The sequence below is a fragment of the Sus scrofa genome, chromosome 7, assembly GCF_000003025.6.
Source record: "Sus scrofa isolate TJ Tabasco breed Duroc chromosome 7, Sscrofa11.1, whole genome shotgun sequence".
Lineage (NCBI taxonomy): Eukaryota > Metazoa > Chordata > Mammalia > Artiodactyla > Suidae > Sus > Sus scrofa.
Window position 1 is genome coordinate 97,551,469 of NC_010449.5, and position 15,817 is coordinate 97,567,285.

The window sequence follows — 15,817 nt, forward strand, 5'->3', positions numbered from 1 at the left end:
TCTGCTCCGTTCAGACCCAGAGCCCGCTGCTGCAAACACATGGCGCTGACAGGGATGGAGGACTTGCACTCCAGCGCCAGTGTCCTGAGCGCCCCCAGGAAAACTCTGCTCCCCCACCTGCTCTTTCCGAAATGCGCGCATGTCCCCTAGGCCCAGGCACAACCTCTGCCAACCCCTGTCCCTGGAGCCCGGATTCCAGATTCAACTTGGAAAGTCTCAGCCTGGGCCCCTCGGCCACTGTTCATGTCACAGTCTCCATGGTCACCCTCAGGAACCCGCCCTCTCCACCCCCAGCCCATCCCACTCTGAGACCTGGGTGGCAGCAGACAGTACCTGCAGGGCCTCTCTGCCCTGCAGCCAGGGGGCACCTCTCACAGATGCTGTGGCTCATTGCGCCTTTGGGAGGCGCTTGTGGGTGTGTGTTCTGGAGCATCTTGACCTCTGATGCGCTGCCTGTGACCCTGACTTGCCCTGTAAAACACCCTTCCCCTAGAGCTTCTTGCAAACTATTGGTTCACCTACACCCAGCCTTGGAGCAGCCCAATCCAGTGTGAAATGACACATCAGAAACCACAGATCTTGACTCAGCTTGCTCTGGGCCATTCCTGCAGTGGGCCTGGGGCTATAAACAGACATCAAGGGTTGGTCACAAGACGGGTGTGAGGAAAGGCTTGAAGGAGAGCAAAGGAGGAGCCAGTGTCAGACCCAAACTAAGCTACAGGCACCCAGACCTTCACCCCAGGTGTAAGCCACTCGAGCCAGGGACGGTGTTGGAATAGGACACTGGGGGCTTCTTCCTGCCTGCTTACGGGAGGACCTGTCCATACCTGTCCATACACCTCTCCATGTCTTCCCCTTCCACCCCCATCCCCATGGCACTTTTCTCTACCATCGCACCCGCCTTTGCAGGTAATACTTGCAGGAGAAAGACCTGAGACAGTGGGTTGGGATTTTGATTCCATATCAAAAGTTGATTTCTTCTTCATCCTGTTCATGACCCCCCCACACCCCGCCCCAGTTCTTGTCTTTGTCTCCCATTGGTTTGAAGTGTTAGACTGTAGCCCCCGGTGTGTAAATACTGTACATAGAGTGAGAAGAAAGAAACTTGATATTGAGGTGTTTGAAATATGGAACTGTAATAACTTCTAGGTATCTGAAACCTGTGATTTCTGTGCCATTTTCTGTAAAGATACAAGTAAGAATAAAATTGATGTAAAAACAGCAGGGAAGGGATCTAGGGTCCTCTGTGGGTGAGCATGGCGTGTGTTTGTGTGTGTGGGTAGCATAAAAAGTAAATCCATGAAGTCATGTTTGGATCAAAATTACTAGATTCCTCTTTTAAAATTAGGAGTCCCCTGGTGGCTCAACAGGTTAAGGACCCAGCATTGTCACAGATTCAATACCTGGCCCCAGGAATTTCCATATGCTGCAGTTGCAGCAAAAAAAAAAAAAAAAGGCATTCCTGTCATGGCTCAGTGGTTAATGAACCTGATTAATGAATCTGACTAGCATCCATGAGGATGCAGGTTTGATCCCTGGGCTTGCTCAGGGTTAAGGATCCAGAGTTGCCCTGAGCTGTGGTGTAGGTTGCAAACACGGCTTGGATCCTGAGTTGCTGTGACTGTGGCGTAGGCTGGCGGCTACAGCTCCGATTGGACCCCTAGCCTGGGTACCTCCATATGCCTTGGGTGCAGCCCTAAAAAGACAGACAGACAGACACACACACACACACACACACACACACACACACACACACACACACACACACACACAGAAACACACAAAGAATTACTCTAACTGTAGAGGCACAGTGGGCTGCCTTTCTCCCCGGAGCCGACATCACCTCTCCATGATATCTGTCCCTGTGATCTGGGACCTTCCTCCACGGCAAGCCTAACTGAAACATCCCAGTTATGATGTGAGCTCCTACGTCATCCATGATGCTCTCCTGCCCCCCACATAAACGTTACATTTGCCTTTCCCTCTAGTCCTTATATTTTTTATTATTTTATTTTTAATTTTAATTTTTGCCTTTTTGCCTTTTCTAGGGCCGCTCCCTCGGCACATGGAGGTTCCCAGGCTAGGGGTCCAATCGGAGCTGTAGCCACCGGCCTACGCCAGAGCCACAGCAACGCGGGATCGGAGCCGCGTCTGCGACCCACACCACAGCTCAAGGCAACTCAGGATCCTTAATCCACTGAGCAAGGCCAGGGATCGAGCCCGCAACCTCGTGGTTCCTAGTTGGATTCGTTGACCACTAAGCCACGACAGGAACTCCTGGTCCTTATTTATAAATAACCCTAGTGCCTTCACATCTCAGCTAAAGGCTGCAGCCCACATGCCTCCAGAGTCCTGACTCCCTTTTGTGTACACGTGTGCCCTTGAATATCTCACCTACACCTCAAACAATGACAGCAGATGAAAAAGGCAGAGACATCTGGAAGTAAAAGTCAGATTACCCTGTGCTGGATCTCTGGGAACGAGGAGGGTAAACAAGAGAAAGGGTGCGAGCGAGCCTGCCCGAGGCTGCCGGCAGACAGCTGCGCCCCGCTGACTGGATGATGTGCTGGCTGGAATTACAGGATGAGAGGGTGGAGGGAGCGGACTAGATAGGTTATAGTTGAGCTTTTGGCTCAAGAAATCTCATTAGATTGTCTCAAATTGGCTCAGATGTAGAACTCCCTCTCAGAAGAGGTTTTCCTAGCAGCCTGTCATCAAACGAGAATGACAAGGGGCTGGCAGTCCCCATGCCCTGGATTGGGCCCAGATAGAACCCTCCCGGACCTGGAGCCAGAGGGGGGCACATGTGGCAAAGCTCTGACTTCCATGTGGTCAAAGGGAGGGGCCCACTCAGGGCTCCCCCTAGGCCTCCCTGAGCCAGACTCACTGTCACCCCCGTGGTCTAGGAATGCCTTGCCCTCGCTCTGCCCGTCCCCCACACTCCAGGAAATGCCTCTCTTCCTTCACCTCTCTTCCGCTCCCCTCCAGGCAGAGTCAAGAACCGCTGTTCTCGCACAGCACTTGGGACAGTCTTCCATTGTGGCGTTCTATGCTTTGTGTTGTAATTTTTTGTTTACAAATTATTTTCCCCATGAAACTATTTCTCCAGGGTGGGGATTGTGTCTTATTCATCCTTTATCCCCAGGACCCATCAAATGGTCATTCAACTCACTGTTGAAATAGAATACATGAATGAATGAATGTTCTTCCTCTAACTCATTCATTTATTTAATAATTTTAAAACATTGATTGAGCTGGGAGTCCCCATTGTGGTTCAGTGGTAATGAGCCCGACTAGGATCCATGAGGAGGCAGTTTTGATTCCTGGTCTCGCTCGGTGGGTTAAGAAGGATCTGGTGTTGCTGTGAGTTGTGGCATTGGTCGAAGATGTGGCTTGGATCCAGCATTGCTGTGGCTGTGGTGTAGGCCGGCAGCTGCAGCTTTGATTGGACCCTTAGCCTGGGAACATCCATATGCTGAAGGTGCGGCCCTAAGAAGCAAAAACAAACAGCAATCGGTTGAGTATCTGCTGTGTACCAGATAGTGGGGCAAAGCAGGGGGGATACAGTGGTGGGCATGGTAGTCTTATCTGGAGGGAAGTAAGATATGAAATTGCAAGTGTCCCAAGGCCTCAAGAAGCTCTAGATGAGGGACCATGAAGGCATATCTGTGGACTTGGTCAAAGTGTTTAGCCTCTGGCCCTCTCCTGTGTTTTTTCTTTTCTTTTTATGGTTGCACCTGTGGCATGTGGAAGTTCCCAGGCTACGGGTCCAATCAGAGCTGTAGCTGCCAGCCTATGCCACAGCCCTGGCAACACCAAATCCAAGCCATATCTTCGACCTACATTGCAGTTTGAGGCAATGCCGGATCCTTGACCCATTGAGTGAGACCGTGGATCCAATCTGCATCCTCATGGATACTCGGTCATGTTCTTAACCCGCTGAGCCATAACGGGAGCTGTGTTCTAAACTGAAACAATAACGTTGGCTTCTCCAGTCTCACACTGTTGCGAGGAAGAAGCAAGGACAATGGCAAAAGTTTCACATGAGTACGAGACAAGGGTGGCTGCACCGAGGCAGCCACCTTGAGCTGGGGGGGTGGGGGCGTCCTTGGCAGCTGTCCCACCCTCAGTTAGATCTCGGGGACAAGTGGGACATTCAGAGGCTTGGGAGCTGCCTGAAGTCCTCCTGGATGATCACCCCAGAGGACTTACCCTGGGAAGAGGCGTGCAGATCTCTGCAGAGGGACATGCGAATAGGCTTCCAGGTAATCAGGGAGGAGAGAGGCTGTGAGAAAACAGGACAGGAAAGGAATGGCTTCAACAGCCAGAGCCCTAAGGACTAAGAACTGAGGGGAGGACTCAATTAGGGGTTCGGGATTAACATACACACGCTGCTACATATAAAATAGGTCATCAACAAGGACCTACTGTATACTCTGCTCAGTATTCTGAAATACTCTATATGGGAAAAGAATCTGAAAACGAATGGATATGTGTATGTGTATAACTGACTCACCTTGCTGTATACCTGAAACTGATACGCCATTGTAAATGGACGATACTCCACTATAAAATAAAAATTATATTAAAAAATAAAATAAATAACAAATTTAAAAAGGAACTAAGAGAAACCCTGCTGGGTGCTGACTGCACCTATCAGAGGATCCTGTGGCGCCCGGAAGGGAAGTTTTATTCCAGGCTCTGCAGGCCCACCAGGCTGCTGAGTGAAGGCTGCATGAACCAAGAAGAGCCCGAGGGTGACAAAGGGCAGGAGAGACTGATTTATGAGGCTTCCTGGAGATGGAGCAGGCCTGGCAGGGAGAGATGGGGAGCTGGCTGGCTGGAAAGTGGTGAGTGGGGCGGGGGTGCTCCAGAGGCCCAGCCCTGTGGCCTGCAAGAAAGGGGCCAGAGATCTGGGGGATCTCTGGGACCTGGTCCATCCAGCCTCCTGCCTTCTGCACCCCCAGCTCCCTGGAAGCCTCAGGGTCTGTCCTGGGGCCCCATTGGAGCTGCAGTACTGGCTCCCCTCAGTACTGTGCTGTGTGCTGTGTGATACCCCAGTTCATCAGCTGTGGCAAGGATACCAACCACACTAGCATATGATGTTCATCACAGGGGACACTGAGCGAGGGCTTTACGAGAACTCTCTGTACTGTCCTCACTGTTTTTCTGTAAATCTAACATTGTTGTGTAAATCATTTATGAAAAAAAATAGCAGAGGCAAACTATTATATATAGGATGGATAAAAAACAAGGTCCTATCATATAGCACAGGGAAATATAGCCCATCTCCTGGGATAGGCCATGATGGAAGATAATAGAAGAAAAAAGAATTCTTTTTTCTTATATTATATGACTGGGTTCACTTTGCTGTACAGCAGAAATTGGTACAAGATTGTAAATATATGACTGGGTCACTTTGCTGTACAGCAGAAATTGGGACAACATTGTAAATTGACTATACTTTAATAAAAAATAAAAAAAAAATGAAAACGAGGAGTTCCCACTGTGATGTGGTGGGTTAAGGATCCAGCTGCAGCGGCTTGGGTCACTGAGCCAGTACAGTTTGATCCCTGGCCTGGTGCAGTGGGTTAAAGGGTCCCATGTTGCCACAGCTGTGGTGTAGGTTGCAGTTGTGGCTTATAACATCCATATGCTGCGGATGCAGCCAAAAAGGAAAGGAAAAAAAAATATATATATATATATACATATATATTATATATATACATATATCTATAACTGAGTTACTTTGCTGTACAGCAGAAATTAACACAACATTGTAAATCAACGATACTTTTTAAAAAGGAGTTCCCTGGTGGCTCAGTGAGTTAAGGATCTGGGACTGTCACTGCTGTGGCTCAGGTCACTGCTGTGGTGTTGGTTCCATCCCTGGCCTGGGAACTTCTGCATGGCCAAAAAAGAAACAACAACAACAGCAACAACAGAACCCAATTCATTTTCTGGAGGGAAAACAGCAGGTGACTCCTTTGGGTTAGAACAAGTGCCAGGCCTGCTCCTTGTCCTGGCTCTTACCCCAAGGCTCTGCCAACTGAGCCGAAGGCTCCTCTGTGGAGCTGAGACAGGGTCAAGAGCACTGGCCCCAACTACTTCTGTGTCCTGGTATTTCCTGGCTGCCTCTTCCTCCTTTGGGCCTCCTTGTCCCCTCCTCCTGTCTGGCTGCTCCCGACTCAGACGCAATGAAGTCTTTGTTTAGTCACAGCCTAGTGGGCCCAGGATGGTCTGCTCCAGTCATTTCCCACTCAGACCAGTCCCTCCCAGGACCAGCTCTTCTCGATGGATGGCCTCCCTCCGTCCCTGACTCCCCTGCTCTGATCGGGGGGCCCCCTCTGGTCTATCACCACAGCTCTGTCCGTCACAGGAAGGGCTTGGGGAGGATGAGCTGGCTTTCCACAGACCTGGAGAGTGGCGCAAGCTGTCCCTTGTGCCCACTGGGCTGACAGTCACCTCCCAGCCTCACCTGGTGCTCGGGAGGCCAGATTAAAGGGGGTGGAGCGTGATGACTGTGTGAATTCAGAGGTGAGAGGGAAGAAGAATAAAAATTCAATTTCCTCCACGCAGTGCTGGTGAGGCCAGACCCGAGCAGTTTGCACCTGCCAGGAAACAGAGACAAATGATGAAAAGCCGAACCCAAGCTCAGCCAACAGAACTTTGCAGGAGAGATGATAATACAAGAATTAGACAGATGGATGTATTTATGAACGAGAAAATATTAAGACACGTGCTGAGCTGAATGGCAATATATACGGGAGAGTGTTCAGGGGACAAGCACGTCCTCTAACAAGAGGCCTCTTTCTTCCCTCCACGGGTTTGTCTTTCACCAGACCCTCTGCTCAGGAGTCAGCCCACCTGCGGTTTCCACGCAGGAGGAGCAAAAGCCCAGGGAGGGAGGGGTGGACAGAGAGAAAGGTGGGGAACGGACTCAGGGGCCAGGCAGATGGCCTTCCTTCATCTGGGGACCACCCTGGTCGGACCACATGGCCACACCCGCAGCACATGGAGGTTCCCAGGCTAGGGGTTGAATCAGAGCTACAGCGGCCGGCCTACACCACAGCCACAGGAACACCAGGTCCGGGTCGTGTCTGCGACCTACACCACAGCTCAGGGCAACGCTGGATCTTTAACCCACTGAGTGAGGCCAGGGATGGAACCTGCATCCTCATGGATTCTGGTTGGGTTCTTAACCCTCTGAACCACAACAGGAACTCCTACTTGGATTTCTTTTATTTATTTATTTATTTATTTGTATTTATTTTGTCTTTTTAGGGCCGCACCCACAGCACATGGAGGTTCCTAGGCTAGGGGTTGAATCGGAGCTGTAGCCACCAGCCTAGACCACAGCCACAACAATACCAGATCCGAGCTGCATCTGTGACCTACATCGCCGCTCACGGCAACGCCGGATCCTTAACCCAAGGAGCGAGGCAAGGATCGAACCTGCGTCCTCATGGATACTAGTCAGATTCGTTTCTGCTGCACCACGATGGAACACCAGAATTTCTTAAATATATTTCACAGCGCTTATGGTGGGCCTGGTCCCTGCCTGAGCAGTTGATGTGCAACTTCCTAGGCTAGTGACTTGCTGTCCTCACATCCCGCCACTGTTCTCGCTCTCACACCTGGGATTTCTCTTCCTGGTTTTCTAGTTCAGTCATGCATTAAACTTGTTTTTGTTGTATCTGATTCATCGCCAGGTGTCCTTAAACAGCATTTTTTCACCAGCCTAGGGCATCATTTTCCCAGAAGTTCTTTGTAAAGTGTAAAGGGCCGTAAAATGGGAATGACGCGACTGCCTCTCAAGACTTTGGCTTGTGTGCATCCCTTCCCCACTGCTCGTGGTCCCTGCCCCACCTGGTTCCCTGTTGGAATACTTCCCCCAGTCCTGACTTGGGGTTATCTGCTTGGATTCGTTTTACTTGGTTCTTGTTAACCCCTTACTACTAAAACTGCACAACTCAGATTGGGACTTGAGCCCATGGGCCAGGACTCGAACCTGCCCAAAACCCAGACTGGCCCTTGAACCCAGTTTTTCGTTTGTCTGTTTGTCTTTTTAGGGCCACACCCATGGCATATGGAAGTTCCCATGCTAGGGATCGAACCCATTGTTTTTTTTTTTTTTTAATTTATTTATTATAATTGATTTGCAATGTTTTGTCAATTTCAAACCCACTGTTTTTTAGTTAAAATCACATACCTGGTTCCAGAACTTACTGAAGTTCAGGGTTTTTTTTGTGTCTCGATGCAGAAGGAATTCAATAAGAGGCAAAATGGTAGGCAGGGAGTAGATCTATTTATTTATTTAAAAAAATTTTTTTTCATAAAATACACAGTCATTCTCAAAAAAAAAAAATTTTTTTTTTAAATCTACTTCAGGGCCACATCCATGGCATATGGAGGTTCCCAGGCTAGGGTTCTAATCGGAGCTATAGCTGCCAGCCTTCACCACAGCCGCAGTGATGACAGATCTGAGCTGCATCTGCAACCTATGCCACAGCTCACAGCAATGCCGGATCCTTAACCCACTGAGTGAGTCCAGGGATCGAACCTGCATCCTCATGGATACTAGTCAGATTTGTTTCCACTGAGCCATGACAGGAAAGATTTGTTTTGTTTTTGTCTTTGTTTTCAAGGAGTAGATTTATTGAGAGAGATAGCCAAAGTGTGGGCCATCTCAAAGGGGCTAAAGAGTGGCCCTGGGAAAAACAAACCACAGGCAGAATGAACAGTGGAGCATCTCAGAAGTGAGAGCAGAGCACAGCCCAGCCCAGAAATACAGGGGCGGGGCTGGGGGACGTTAGTTTTCATGAGCTGGGTCACTTCATAGGCAAATGAGTGGGAGGATTATTCCAACTATTTGGGGGAGGGAGCAGGGATTTCCAGGAATTGGGCCCCTGCCCACTTTTTGACCTTTTTATGGTCGGCCTCAGAACCGTCCTGGCATCTGTGGGGGTGTCACTCAGCTAATGTACTATGAGTGGGTAACGAGGCTCGGGGCCCACTGGAACCTGAATCTTCTGTACTCTTGGACCTAATCAGTACTCATCGGTTTTTGTTCTGTTCTCCAGGGCTGTCATTTTTTTAAGGTTGTGCCCTGCCCCCTTCCCTCTGTTTAACTACTATCAGCACCTTCCTCTCCACTTCTGTCTTCTAATCCCGCAACGGCAAGTGGAGGAAGGAATGCTAAGTGTTTGATCAGGCAGAGAAACCATGGAAACGTTAAATGGATTTTCTTCCAATCTTTAGTTCTGGCTGATTGCCACCATGGCTAGAAGAAAGAAGTTCTCCAGAGGGCATGCAGGCTAGGTATCTGATAGTCAGGTAGCAGTGGGAAGGACTTACTCTTTTAGGACTTATTTCTGCATGCTGCTGGCATGGCCAAAAAACAAAACAAAAAAAAACAAAACAGGAGTTCCCGTCGTGGCGCAGTGGTTAACGAATCCGACTAGGAACCATGAGGTTGCGGGTTCGGTCCCAGCCCTTGCTCAGTGGGTTAAGGATCCGGCGTTGCCGTGAGCTGTGGTGTAGGTTGCAGACACGGCTCGGATCCCGCGCTGCTGTGGCTCTGGCATAGGCCGGTTGCTACAGCTCTGATTGGACCCCTAGCCTGGGAACCTCCATATGCCGCGGAAGTGGCCCAAGAAATAGCAAAAAGACAAAAAAAAAAAACAAAAAAAACAAAAACAAACAAACAAACAAAAAAAAACTTAAAACAAAACAAAACAAAACAAAAAAACCCCGCAATTATTAAAAAAAAAAAAAAGAAGTAATGGGACATCATGTCCTCAAGTCGCTCTCAAATGGTTTAGAAAAAAAATGCAAAGAAATTATGTATAGAGAGAGAGTAAACAAAGCAATGCATGAAACTCCATTGTAAAATTTAAAAATCACAATTAACAATTCAAAAAATAAGTTTTAAAAAAGAGTAAACAGTAAGTACTCAGGAGTTCCTGCTGAGGTGCAGCAGAAACGAATCTGACTAGTATTCATGAGAATGTGGGTTTGAACCCTGGTCTTGCTCAATGGGTCGGGATCTGGTGTTGCCGTGAGCTGTGGTGTAGATCACAGACGTGGCTCAGATCTGGCGCAGCTGTGGCATAGGAGCTGCAGCTACAGCTCCGATTCAATCCCTAGCCTGGGAATCTCCATATGCTGTGGGTGAGGCCCCTCCAAAAAAAAGAAAAGAAAGAAAAGAAAATCTGTCCTCTTTCACCTGAGGATAACACAGGTACCTCTTCTTGAAACTAAGTTTCAAGGAAAACCTACTCCCCCACTGAGTAGTTTAACAGCTCCTAATAAATCCAGGATTGGCAGCCAATAACGGGAGATTCAGCCTCGGAGAGACTCATCCAAATTTGTCTGCGTCTTCGAAGAGGCAGGTGGGCCGAGAGGCCTCTCTGCTGGTACCAAAGCTCCAGTTCTTGGAAGAGTTCAGGTGGAGGAAAGAAGGCTGCTCTGGGTCCCTTCATTGGCCACCAAAACTGTTAACCAATTAAAAAAACCCTCATAGAGGAGTTCCCGTTGTGGCTCAGTGGTTAACGAATCCGACTAGGAACCATGAGGTTGTGGGTTCAATCCCTTCCCTTGCTCAGTGGGTTAAAGATCCCACATTGCCGTGAGCTGTGGTGTAGGTTGCAGACCTGGCTTGGATCCAGCGTTGCTGTGGCTCTGGCGTAGGCCGGTGGCTACAGCTCCGATTGGACCCCTAGCCTGGGAACCTCCATATGCCACAGGAGCGGCCCCAGAAAAGACAAAAAAAAAAAAAAAAAAAAGAAATTAACAAACAAACAAAAACCCTCATAATCTAATTGTTGAGAGTTCAGTTTTATTTGGAGACCACACTGAACACTACAACCCAGGAGACAGTCTCTCCAGGTAGCTCTGAAGAGAATGTACAGGAGTTTTTGCTTAAAAAAAATAACAAAGGAGGAGTTCCCATTGTGGCACAGTGGAAATGTATCTGACTAGTAACCATGAGGTTGCAGGTTCGAGCCCTGACCTCGCTCAGTGGGTTAAGGATTCAGTGTTGCCCTGAGCTGTGGTGTAGGTCGCAGATGCAGCTTGGATTAGACCCTTAGCCTGGGAACCTCCATATGCTGCGAGTGTGGCCCTAAAAAGCAAAATAAAAAATAAATAACAAAGTGGACAAATATCAAAAGATTACTGCTGTTCACACACACACACACCAAAAAACCAGACATCTCAAGTTAATGATTTTAGTGATTTTCTATATATGGGAAGATGCAAGAGCCTGGGCTCACTGAAATTGTGCCTTGGATATGCATTTGATGATCCAGAGCCCGTATCCTGTTTTTTCTCCATCCTAAATTCCCTCGCGTGCACCGTTAGGGGCGGCTGCAGTAGCTGATGGCTGGATAGTGGGCAACATTTGCTGTTTATTGAATGGTAGGCAACATTCCTTGTCCAAATGATTGTTCCAATGACGCCATTTACAAGTGGTGGATCCAATCCAGGATCACACATTGAATTTGGTTGCCAAGATCCAGGGTTTCTTCAATCGGGAACAATCCTCAGTCTTTCCTGGCCTTCCATGACCTTGACATTCAAGCCAGTCTCTTTACAGAATTTGAGTCTGTTATTCCCCCACGATTAAGTTATATAGTCTAAATCTAATCATGGGGAGCTATCAGACAGACTCACCATAGCTCCTTCCCAGATCCAGAGCTGTCTGTCTCCCCGCCCCCTTCACCCGGAGGTGGGGGGCCCAGAGCAGGAGGTGAGGTGGACTGCCTCTTATGAGTCTGCCCTGAACCTCAGGCTTGGCTGCCATGGGCCCAGGGAAGGCTGTGCCCCACCCCTCAGGTACACGGTGTCATGGGGAAGACACGACCACACGCAGGCTGCAGAGCGAGGCAGCACCTCTGTGCCCAAGCTACACGCTGAGGTGCACAAGGGCCCTGGGAAGACTGGGGTGGAAGCATGTGCTCCCGCATCCATTAGATATTTATAGAGCACCTACTCTGTGCCAGCCAGCTCTGTGTAGTGAACAGAGCAGACACAAGCCCTCCTTGCCCTCACGGAGTTTACATTCTAGGGGAAGACAGACGGAGAAGCATGGCAAGCTTTCCTGAAGAAGGGGAGCTGGTCAGACATTTATCAAGCGCATCCTAGGATTGAGGCTCTTTGTAACCCCCACCCGCACCCCCATCCCTGCTTGGTGACCAGGCCTGCTACTGCCAGGATGGCTAGAGCAGAGTTGGGGATGGGCTAGGGCAGGTCTTTGGAAGAGGAGGACCAGGTAGAGGAGCCCAGCCCCCTACAAAAGTGCCATAGGAGGCAGTGTGGATGGAAAGGGCAGGGCTTTGACTCTGCTAAGTGCCCTCCTACCCCAGTGCCATCTCCTCCACCTTGGGCACCTAGCTGGACAGCACTCAGAGGATTTCTGTCAGCCTCCAGGCTTCCCCTGCCTGAAGCAGCTGGCGGTCTTTGTGCATCATCTCAATCCGTCCAGCTTGGACCTGAGTGCTGTGTCCAACTCATCCAGAGCCAGCTCCAGTGCCGGCTGTAAAATCAGATCCAGAGCTAGAGATGGCTCTGGCGGCAGCTCCAGGTATAGACCTATAGGCAGAGCCAACCTTAGAGCTAGAACAAGCTCCAGCACTGCTCCAAAGCTAAAGCTGACTCTGTTGCCAGCTACAGAGCTACATTCAACTTTGGTGCCAAATCTAGAGCTAGAACCAGCTCTAGCTACAAAGCCATCTCTGGAGCTAGTCAGTTCCAGCGTCAGCTCCAAAGATAGAGCATGCACCTGCTCCGTAACAGTGTCAGCTCCAGAGCTAGAAACAGCTCTGGCACCCACTTCAACACCAGCTTGAGCTAGAGCCAATGGCAGCTCCAGAACAAGAGCCAGATCCAGCATCAGTTCTAGAACCTGCCCCCAAGTAAAAGCCATACTGAGTGTCAGCTTCAAAGCTAGAGCATTTCTAGCACCAAAGCCAGAGCCAGTACCAGCACTACCTCTAGCACAAGCTCCAGGTAATGAAAGTGCCATTGGCAAGTTCAGAGCTAGTAGCAGCTCCAGACCCAGCTCTAAAACCAAAGCCAGAACTAGAGCCAGTTAAAGAGCTAGAGCTAGTTCAGAAGTACAGCCAGTTCCTGGGCCAGCTCTCATAACAGCTGCAAGGCCACATCTAGCTGTAGCTCCAGCTCCAACCCCAGGGCCAGTTACAGATCTAGAGCCAGTGCTAAGTCCAGCTGGCTGCCAGCTCTAGCACCAAAGTCAGGCTTAGAACCAGTTCTAGGGTTTTGTTTTGGCTGTGCCCATGGCATGCATGTTTCCTAGCCAGGGACTGAACCTGTGCCACAGCAGCAACCCAAGTGGCTGCAGTGACAATGGTGGATCCTTAGCCCGTTGAGTCACCAGGGAGCTCCTTTACGGTTTCCTTTAGCTATTTGAGCAATTTAAGACAGTCAGTTTAAAGCCTGTGTCTATTAAGTCCAATGTTCAGGCTTCCTCAGGAATGGTTTGTGTCCACTTTTTTCCCCTTTGAATGTACCACAATCCTGTTTCTTTGTATGATTTTGTTGTGTTGTTGAAAACTGAATATTTGAATATTATAATATGGTAACTCTAAAAATTAGATTTCCCCCCTTCCCCAATTGTTTGTTTTGTCTTTTAGGGCCACATCCTAGGAATACAGAAGTTCCAGGCTAGGGGTTGAATTGGAGATGCGGCTGCCGGCCTATGCCACAGCCACAGCAACTCAGGACCTGAGCCATCTGTGACCTACACTGCAGCTCAAGGCAACACTGGGTCCTTAACCCACCGAGTGAAGCCAGGGATCGAAACTGCATCCTCACGGATGGATGGGTTGGATTCATTACGGCTGAGCCACAACGGGAACTCCTACACACCTCTTTTATCATGTTGAGGAAATGTCCTTTCCCTTCCAGTTTGTTTTTGAGTGCTTTTATCATGAAAGGGGGTTGGACTTTGTCAAATGCTTTGTCTGCATCAATTGAGATGATCATGTGGTTTTTCCTGCTTCATTTTACTAATGTGGTGTATTGCATTGATTGATTTTCATATGTTGAACTATCCTTGCATTCCTGGGCTAAATCTCACTTGATCATGATGTATAATCTTTTTTTTTTTTTTTTTTTTTTTTTGTCTTTTTGCTATTTCTTGGGCTGCTCCCGCGGCATATGGAGGTTCCCAGGCTAGGGGTCGAATTGGAGCTGTAACCACTGGCCTACGCCAGAGCCACAGCAACGCGGGATCTGAGCCACATCTGTAACCTACACCACAGCTCACGGCAACAACGGATTGTTAACCCACTGAGCAAGGGCAGGGATCGAACCCACAACCTCATGGTTCCTAGTCGGATTCGTTAACCACTGCGCCACGACGGGAACTCCTAATCTTTTTAATATAACACTGGATTCTGTTCACTAGTATTTTATTGAGAATCTTTACATCTATATTCATAAAGGATATTTGCCTGCAGTTTTTCTTTTTTGCTGCACCTGCAGCATGAGGAAGTTCACAGGCCAGTGATGGAATCTGTGACGCAGCAGCAACCCGAGCCACTATAGTGACAATGCCAAATCCTTACCCCACTGCACCCCAAGAGAATTCCCTGTCTAGTTTTCTTATGTCTTTATCCAGTTTTGGTAGCAGGGTGATGCTGACCTGATAGAATGAGTTAGGAAGTGTTCCCTCTGCTTCTGTTTTCTGGATGTTCTGAGGATTGATGTGAAACATTTTTAAAATGTTTGACAGAATTCACTAGAAGCAGGGAGTTCCCGTCGTGGCGCAGTGGTTAACGAATCCAACTAGGAACCATGAGGTTGCGGGTTCGGTCCCTGCCCTTGCTCAGTGGGTTAACGATCCGGCGTTGCCATGAGCTGTGGTGTAGATTGCAGACGAGGCTCGGATCCAGCGTTGCTGTGGCTCTGGCGTAGGCCAGTGGCTACAGCTCCGATTGGACCCCTAGCCTGGGAACCTCCATATGCCGCGGGAGCGGCCCAAGAAATAGCAAAAAGACAAAAAAAAAAAAAAAAAAAAGAATTCACTAGAAGCCATCTAACCCTCAGATGATTGACTGGGAGGTTTTTGATTACTGATGCAATCACTTGTTCATCAATCTATTCAGATTTTCTCTCTCCTTGAGTCAGTCTTGGGAGTTGCTGTGCTTCCAGGAGTGCATGGGTCACAAGGCTCTCAGCAGGACCAACTTGGTCTATCCCCAAAGGCAGGGGTCAATGGGCTTGAGGAAAGGGATGAGAGGGCAGCCTTGCAGGTCAGGTATTTTGGACTTTAGTGCAGTGAGCAGCTAATTTGCATTTTAAGGTCCCCCAGACTGCTTTGCGAAGGATGTGAGGGGCTGGGAGAAGCAGCAAGAAGACCAGGGGAGAGCACCTGGCAGGACAGTTGGGAGATTCAAGGATGAGCAGGCTCCTGATGAGCAGACCTTGATGTCCCCTTTGGCTTCATGAGAAGGGCTGCCATCCTACAGGCTTTACTGGGGACTGGACATCATCAGGCCTGGTCAGGTGCCCTCCAGAGTTTAGCACCCATACGGGGCAGAGCTCAGAATAGCTCAAGGTCCAAGAACACCTTCGAGGCCTCTGTGCCAGGCAAGCCATGGGTGGAAGGAGGGAGACCTGTGACCCAAGGCAGCATCTCCCCAAGTCTGGGACTCCCATTTCACATCTGGGATCATTTTCAGTGATACTGACAGGCATTAAATACCTCATCTTACAGAGAGAAAATCATTTCTCTTGTGGTTCCCATTCCCTCTCTCCACATCTCTGCAGGAGAAAAGTCTCAGTTGGGGGC